This window comes from Eriocheir sinensis, chromosome 16 (genome assembly GCF_024679095.1).
Source record: "Eriocheir sinensis breed Jianghai 21 chromosome 16, ASM2467909v1, whole genome shotgun sequence".
Taxonomy (NCBI): Eukaryota; Metazoa; Arthropoda; class Malacostraca; order Decapoda; family Varunidae; genus Eriocheir; species Eriocheir sinensis.
In genome coordinates this window covers 2,103,889-2,113,330 of record NC_066524.1, presented here as the reverse complement: position 1 = coordinate 2,113,330, position 9,442 = coordinate 2,103,889, and the positions used below count along the sequence as shown (strand labels likewise).

The window sequence follows — 9,442 nt, the reverse complement described above, 5'->3', positions numbered from 1 at the left end:
ACACCGTCCCGGAGGTAAGAGAAACACTCACCACATCCCAACGTAGTGAACTCTTCCAGCTCATCTCCGACTTCAAGGACGTTTTCTCAGAAATTCCTGGTTGTACTTCCTCCCTCCAACATGACATAGAAGTGTGTACCACTGAGCTCGTCAAGCCTAAACTCTATCCGATCCCCCTCCATCTCAGGCCCTTCTTTCAACAGGAAGTCGAGCAACTCCTCAGCCAAGGGATCATCAAGCCTTCCACGTCACCGCATCGCTCCCCAGTCGTCATGGTCAAAAAGACTGCTGGCAACTACCGCCTTGCCGTCGACTACCGGGTACTAAACTCCATTACAGTTTTCGATGCGGAGCCAATGACTACCATAACGGAAGACCATAAATTCTACGGGAGCAGGTATTTCTCAGAATTAGACCTAACCAAAGCTTATTACCAGGTACCACTTACTGACCGACCTATGTGTCTTACAGCCTTTCCGACACACCTGGGCCCGTATCCTCGAGAGCTATTAACTTTTACTCTTAAAGTTACTATCAAAGTTAATAGTTTCAAATTATTAAGAGTAAAAGCTATCCTCGTCAACTTTGAGTGTAGGTATTAGCAAATCCTGGCTACTATTATCTTCTTCTTCTTCTTCTTTATGGCGGGCTCGTTGCTAAGGACGCCTCCGTGCAAAACGTAAACATCCGACATGAATTAAGTATATATTTCAAAAGAAAAATAAAGAAAAGATGTATAAATGTACAACAGAAACATAATAAATGGCAAACACAAGAAAATACTGAGTTTTGTGGCAGATAGAAGCAGCCTCAAAGGCTGTTTTTACTCCGTCACTCGTCAATACCCTTATCTCCCCGCCTGCGTCACGACTTGCTCTGCTGAAATTACCGCACCATAACCACGTCATCTGCCCCAATGATCTACGGGCCGGAGAACCAGCGCAGAAAAGGAGTAAGTTTAATTGGTCGCCAGATGAAACGGTCTTCTTACATCAAATTCAAGAAAAAATACGTATAATCAGAGGGTGTTATGGGAAGAGTATCACCCCTGAGGATAAGAAGAGAGCGTGGACTGAAGTGGCAGAAGCTGTAACAAGGTTAGTAATCACATATTCATGGTTCAATCAGCTTACAAACTAACCTAACCTAATCAAGTGGGTATTTTTTGCATAATAACACAACCACTGACCTTCCAAACAGAACATACCTTTTCATTCTGTATCTGAATAGTTTCATTATGACCATTTCTGCCACAACCCCCTCTCCCTCAACAACCTAACATAACTAAACCTAACCATGCCAAACCTGCCCTGTCCTACCGAACACATCCTAACTTAACATGCCAAGTTTGTTGGGGGGGAAGAGGGGGTTGGTATAGATAGTTATGGCATATTTGCCCTGTTTTCATTCTTTATTTATTTTTATTTGTTTATTCTTTTTTTTTATTGGGGGGGGGGGGGGGATGCTAGGCATGCCAGACTATGGACACTTTTACAAGTACTTTATGTCGAGTCTATATGGGAATGGGTAGGTTTTGTGAGAATGGTAAAGTAAGATTAAAATAGTATATTTATAGCATTGGTCAAACAGATTATGGTGATATAATGTTAGATTGGAATGTACTCAAGATAATGAAATTAAGGTTAATGCTTTTATTTTTTTGTTACATATTCACATATTCATGATTCAAGTAACTTGCAAACTAACCTAACCTCGTCAAATGGGTATTTTTGTATACAAACACAACCACAGAGTTTCCAAACAGAACATACTTTTTCCTACTGCTTCACGTGAATAGCATCATCATGACCATTTCTGCCACAACCCCCACTCCCTCAACAATCTAACATAACTAAACCAACTCCTGCTAAACCTGTCCTACCTGACACATCCTAACCTAACATGGTAGGTCCCCAAGTGCCAAACCTGCCCCGTCCTACCGAACACATCCTAACTTAGCATGCCAAGTTTGTTGGGGGGGAAGAGGGGGTTGGTATAGATAGTTAAGGCATATTTGCCCTTTTTTTATTCTTTATTTATTTTTATTTGTTTGTTATTTATTTTTATTGGGGGGGGATGCTAGGCATGCCAGACTATGGACACTTTTACAAGCACTTTATGTCAAGACTATATGGGAATAGGTAGGTTTCGTGAGAACGGTAAAGTAAGATTAAAATAGTATATTTATAGCATTGGCCAACAGATTATGGTGATATAATGTTAGATTGGAATGTACTCAAGATAATGAAATTAAGGTTAACGCTTTTATTTTTTTTGTTACATATTCACATATCCATGATTCAAGTAACTTGCAAACTAACCTAACCTCGTCAAATGGGTATTTTTGTATACAAACACAACCACAGAGTTTCCAAACAGGACATACTTTTTACTACTGCTCCATGTGAATAGCATCATCATGACCATTTCTGCTGCAACCCCCACTCCCTCAACAATCTAACATAACTAAACCAACTCCTGCTAAACGTGTCCTACCAAACACGTCCTAACCTAACATGGTAGGTCCCCAAGTTTGTTAGGGTGGAAAGGGGGTTAGTATAAGAGAGTCAAGTCATATTTACCTGTTATTTTATTTATTCCTTATTTAGATTTTTTTTTGGGGGGTGGGTGGGTTGGGCATGCCAGGCTCTCAACACTTTTACAAATATTTTATGTTAAGACTATATCGGAATAGGTAGATTTGATGAGAATGGTAAAGTAAGATTAAAATATTATTTTGATAGCATTGGTCAAACAGTTTCTGGTGATATAATGTTAGGTTAGAAGTACTCAAAAGAATGGAATTAAGATTAATGCTTTGAATTTTTTTGTATAGCTGTATTGTGTAATATCCTCCTACTTAGAGAAAAGCATTTTAGAAAAGTAGTATTTATGGCCATGTTCATAACAACTAAAAAGTTAATGTCTTATGATGCATGTAAATATAATATTGGTATTGATTTAGCTTTCCATCACAGCATGTATTAAATGTTATTGGAGAAGTTATGGGAAATAAAAAGCATGCCATAGTGAAACGATTAAGAAACTTGCTTCACATTTATACCCTGACAGTGCCTTCCCTGGGAGTGGACCCCGTACGCAGGATGACTGTGAGAGGCGTTGGTACAACGTACAACAAAAATCAAAGCCTTGCATTGCCAAGTGCAAGAATGAGCAGCAGCAGACTGGTAATTTTTTTTAGTTGTTATGTCTTTAAATGTAAAACATATATTAGTTAGTTTTTATGTGCTCACAGAATGCAGCTATACTGGCCACAATGCCTTTATTTCAGCTTAAAGTTAATAAGTTCATAGCAGTGAACTGCATATTTGATATAGAAATTTTTTTAATGTTCATCCGTCAATGACTATCAATCTATCTAAATACCTTGGTTGTCTTCCCCCAGTGAAGGGTTTTAGCCAAGACAGGCACACACTTACTCACACACTCACACTCATGTACACCACTCTCGCAGCTGCACAGCCCCTGAGGGAGTAAAAAAGGCCCTCACTGTATGGGGGATTAGCTGCACAGTTCAGGCAGGGAACTTCCACACCAAGGCCTCACAGCATACACTGGTTTACCCCTGCCCCATCATAACAATGACATTTTCCCCAGCACCTGAGTGCCCCACACATGTGGCACCACAGATACGCAGGCACCTGCCTATATAATTATGACATTAACTGTGGTAGATAAACTGGTGTATGACATCATAGGCTGCTCGTCTCATGTATTTGAAGGGGTACCAGAGCCATTCAGCATTGACATGATGTACTAGGGATAGGACAGCAGCAACAGTCAAGCAGCAGTGAAATATTGACTGGCCTGTATGTTTTTGGCGAAAACTTTTATATTCTTATTAAAACAATTTATTAATTACCCTTAAATTCATATTCTTTGTAGATACACACTTTATCAGTATTGCTAGAGACCATCCCAGCACATTGTTCATTACTTGTGGAAAAGATACCATTAGCTGCTCCGGCAACAGCCACCGCTTCAATATCTGCTGGCCCTATGACACCAGCCACTGCTTCATCATCTACTGGCCCAATGACACCTGCCACTGTTTCATCATCTGCTGGCCCTATGACACCAGCCACTGCTTCATCATCTGCTGGCCCTATGACACCAGCCACTGTTTCATCATCTGCTGGCCCTATGACACCAGCCACTGCTTCATCATCTGCTGGCCCAATGACACCAGCCACTGCTTCATCATCTGCTGGCCCAATGACACCAGCCACTGCTTCATCATCTGCTGGCCCAATGACACCAGCCACTGTTTCATCATCTGCTGGCCCTATGACACCAGCCACTGTTTCATCATCTGCTGGCCCTATGACACCAGCCACTGCTTCATCATCTGCTGGCCCAATGACACCTGCCACTGCAAGGGATGACAATGAAGCTGCTCCACCAGTCACCACCTACTTCATCGGAGTTAAGAGATGCCTTTCATAGGGCAGCAGTATAATTTTTTGATGCTGGGGCTGAATATTACTGCCTCAAGGCTATGATTTTGTCACTTTTTTTTTATTACTGAGGAGGTTAGGGTGGAAGGGGTGAAAAATAATTTGTGCTGTTTTTCGACAGAAATGATTAGCAAATTCATTCAAAGCACAAAATTTACCGGAAAAAAAAATTGTGTGCCATTGTGAGTGGGTTCACTTGAGATTGGGCTCCAATACGCCTCCGTGGTCCAGTGGTCAGCATGCCTGGCTTCTATGCGGGCCCGGGTTCGAATCCCGGCCTGGGCAGTCGGCGTGCAGCTCACCCAGCTGATCATCCTCCCTCTCGGGCTGGTCGATAAATGACTACCTGGGGAAACTGTGGTAGCCCGGATGTCACACTGGCCCTGTGTCCCGGGGTAATGGGCTCCCTCTCACCACAGGCTCAAGGCCCAATGTTACGGAGATGAGCACCGAGGCCACGCGCTGCTATAGCGTATGCCCCAACTTTACCTTTACCTTTATTGGCTCGACTGACAGACATGGCTTTGTATGTCGAAGGTCACTGGTTCAATCTCCACAGCCAGCACTCTCTAACTTGGATTTTTCCGAGTTCCCTAGAGCCTAGATTAATTTCTCGGTGTTAAATGAGGAGATTTGCACCGGCACCCAGTCATGGGTGTTACAAGATGCGTTGTTACAATCAGGGGCGTCATTTGGCCTTCAAAAGTGGGAGGGACATTATGGCAGACAGTTTTATATATATATATATATATATATATATATATATATATATATATATATATATATATATATATATATATATATATATATATATATATATATATATATATATATTTACCATCATTAGCTTATAACACCTTTAGGCACTGATCACATTTGCATTTTATGTAGTCTGTGATGCAGGCAGGATATTCATTAGCACCTAATTAGACTCATGCTGCTCTCCAGTGCTCTCTGATGAACTCACAATCAAAGATGTAGTATACCTATAAGGTAGCATTGAGTAATCTTAGGTCACTTGGTAAAGTGTTCACCTAAGTCCGACCCAAGCTGACAACATAAACCTAAGCGTGTTTGCAAGCTGAGTGTTTAGAATATTGGCATAATAATAAAAGATGCTGAAAACTGGATTCCACTACTTTATTGAATATATGAATTATTATATACTGAATTTGTAATGGAGCTAAGATAAAAAAAAGCTATGTTTTCAGCGGTTATACCATGATCTCATGAAAATAATTAGGTTGACATATATAATTAATTACTACGTATTTTGGTATGATGACTATTGCACATTAATACCATAGCTTTGAATCCAATGATGAATATCTTCAAGCAAGACACAAATAGCAACAGATTGGTCACCAATTCACTCAGTAAACACAATACTCCAGAAAAGTATACACTGAATTCACAATAGTTGTTTTTCCACTTGGAACTTTGTAAACAGAAACCAAGTAACCTCGTTTTACTTCACTCATAAGTCATGATGTTCACGATGTGGTCACCTCGACCTTTCGTTCCTCCTCCCTCACACTGGCAGACGTCTCTAACAAGCTTTCTTACCACCATTATCTCAATATGAATAACCGGCAGCAATAATTATAAATCATATTCTAAATGACATTTTAATGCAATTTTAATGTCATCTTTTTCATTTGCATGTGTGTACCTTTCTGCTACAAATAAAAGTTTTTTCCCATGTTTTGTTTTCCTTAACTCCAATATTTCACATTTTAATCAATAACAAAGGCATCAAACACTAATTGTATGTTCAAGCTATGTTTATTTTTTTTTCTGTTGACATAAACTACATCGTTTTCCTTTGGTGCCATTATTTTCACATGGGTGCAGTCTATCACTCCCACAACACCGGCAAGTTGGTAGAATTCTGCTTGCTTTTCACGGATCTCCACCCTATCAAGGGGAGACTGGATAAACCTCCCGACTACCTACGGGTCACTGAGGGCGGCCAGAGTTTCCACAATCACCCTGCTTACACCACTCTGGCTTACCCCCTAACTCATCACTTGAACACTGCAGCATTTTTCCTGTAGCCAAGTACCTTTAAGTCAAAATCACTTTCAACCCCGGGGTGCGGGAATGCTCCCTTTGAACTGGATCTTGTAGCTCTCTTCTCACCAAATCAGTCACATACTCCATTCCTGCACGGTCTAATATGTATGTCTTGACAAGTTCACCATCGTTATACAGTTCCAAAGCGCCCTATCAAACTCTAAATTGCGGAGGCGGGCTGGACGAGGAAGTCCGGGGGCCATGTTGATATGGGTCTGGGTCTGGGTTTCACTATTAACTTTACTATTAAGTGTTTAGAAGTCCTCGCCAGCACTCTCAAGTTAATACCAAAGTTAAGAGTAGGTATTAGGCTAATAGTTGTTGAGGATACACTTTGAGAGTGAAGTTAATACCAAAGTCGAAAGTTAATACCAAGTTTAGTATTAATAGTTGTCGAGGATACGGGCCCTGGGGTTGATGGAATTCTGCCGCCTCCCATTTGGACTTGTTACAGCTTGTGCCACTTACATCAGATTGATGCGACTCGTCCTTGCTGGTCTGGAAGGAGTAACATTCTGCTTAGATAATATATTCATTTTTGGCTCAACTTGGGGAAAACATCTCGATGCTCTCAACTCCGTCCTCATCCGTCTCAGACAGCATGGTCCTACCGCCCGTCCCTCGAAGTGCCGGTTTGGATTCGGATCAATTGAGTACCTCGGATTCATCGTGGACGGCAACACCCTGCGCCCTCAGGAAAACAAGGTATCGGCCATCTCTTCAATACCACCTCCTTCTAATAAGAAGCTGCTTCGATCCTTTCTAGGCATGATATCCTTCTATAGAATGTTCACCCCGGATGCAGCCTCATACACCAGCAGCCTGTCGGATCTTCTACGCAAGGGCGTCCCCGAACCACTTGTATGGACCGAGGAACTACAAGTATGTTTAGAACGTCTGAAGACTGCTCTACACTCCGATCCAGTACTGAGGTTGCCGGACCAGACTCGCCCTTTTGTGCTACGGACGGATGCTTCAAACCAGGCTTTGGGAGCTGTCTTGCTGCGGTTTCACCAAGACTTTTTTTTTTTTTTTTTTTTTTTTACATTGTTGCCTATTGCGCCGGTAGGCAACTTCCCGGTGGGGCCTGAATGGTCGGCCCAAGGCTTCTTCCAGGTGGGGCCTGATGGTCGGCCCAGCCCGTTCTGGCGCAGGCGAGTGTTTATAGTGGCGCCATCTTGCATTGGCTCATGCTGCCCCCCGGAATTCGTTCTTGATTCGCTTGGACGGCTTCCTCTAGAGTCCGGGTTGATGGGTGGTCTTCAGGACAGCATGTGGGTAGTTTTAAGCCACTCGGCGGTGACTGAGAAAGACTGCCCTCACCCGGTGCCTTATGGCAGCCGGAAACTATTGGATCGGGAACGACGGTACTCCACGATTGAGAGGGAGTGTTTGGCTGATGTTTTTGGCATCAGACACTTCGATTACTACCTTCGAGGTAAAGAGTTTGTGCTGGAGGTAGACCACAAGCCTCTAGTATACCTAACACACTTCAAGGGGGTAACGACAGACTCCTCCGTTGGGCCCTTTGCCTTCAAGGGTATAGATTTAGGGTAGTTCATATTGCTGGGGAGAATAATATCGGTGCTGAACTTTTAAGTAGATCAGAATAATCGTTGGTGTATATATTTCTTTGTCCTTTTCCGGATCGCACTAGTTTTTCGTTATTGTTGGTGTTGGATAAAGTTATTTTGCTCATATTTCGTTGTTCTGTTGGGTTTGGTTTTCTTGGTCGGGGTTTAGTCTTCCCTTCAGCTTATCTCGATTCCCTGTATCGAGTCTTGTTAGGGGGGATGTGTGAGGGAAGACTACTTATTTACCCTTGTTTCACCTCAGCAAGGTGCACTTCGAGCCCTGCCAATCCTCTCAAAGGCCGCGGTAACGTGCTTCGAACCCTGCTCCATACCTCCAAGGGTTCGAAGGAACGTGATGTGGAGGACCGGCGTGGAGTTGTGGAGGAGACTACCCTGGGACTCAGCCGACGTTAACACCTTTACCGGCCTCCCATTCTGCTCACCGCCGAGCGGGGTTGTGGCTGACACGAGCCCTGCCAGTCTGCTGCCCCCGTCATTGCTCTCCTCCTCATCGGACGTCGTGGCTTCATCTCGCTGCCTCATCTCCATCCTACTTGTGGCCCCTGGGCTCTTCCAATTTCGACGTCACGACACCGTCTCGCCGCCGCGTCACCACCCTGCCAGTGGCCCCTGCCCCTCTCCAACTGGGACTCTGTTGACGCTGGGCGACGCTACACCGGGAATACTATACTTCTCCCGTGTGTGTGGGTGCTGAGGAGGCAATTAAATGTAAAAGCCACTCTAGTGTTTATCTCGCCACGCACCCAGGGAAGCTGAGGGATACCAGGCCTAACGAGGGACTTGATCTGGCGTCCCCTCCACCTAACTACGCCTGGGCGCTGTCCTTCACAAGTGGCGACCTCGCCGATACTACATCCTCACTTAGTGTGGTGAAATAACTAGTCCCTTTATATTAGCGCTCCTTATAAACTGTGTTTACTTTTGGGGTCCCTTCCTTGCGTGTCCCGCAGATCAGCTGAGGACTCACCTGCTGAGGGTACGTTGCTTGTGTCTCCTTATATATGTTGTCTTTTGTTGTCTGTTTGTTCGTTATGTGTTTAGTGTATGTGTCTTGCTTATCCTGTCAATCCATAAGAAGTGTGATGTGCGTTCCTTCTTAGTTAGTACATGGTGTTTATTTATGTTTGTCTCAGTGTCCAACTATGTGTGTTTTATTTGTTGCAGTGTACAACTACAGTGGAATGGACCGTATTGGGTATACAGACAGCGCCACACGTGGCCAGTCGGTGAACTGTCAAAGCAGTACTTTCCATAGAATTCAAGTTCTGTACTAGAGTGTCTGAGGCTGCCTCC

At 43.4% G+C, this 9,442-nt stretch overlaps 1 long non-coding RNA gene across 1 annotated transcript; it reads left to right on the top strand.

Moving 5' to 3' along the window:
• Positions 1-493: 493 nt before the first annotated feature.
• On the top strand, positions 494-4,059 carry LOC126999594 (uncharacterized). Its single transcript, XR_007753454.1, has 3 exons — positions 494-1,097; positions 3,073-3,188; positions 3,907-4,059. It is a non-coding gene; the product is annotated as an uncharacterized LOC126999594 (long non-coding RNA).
• The last annotated feature ends 5,383 nt before the right edge of the window (positions 4,060-9,442 follow it).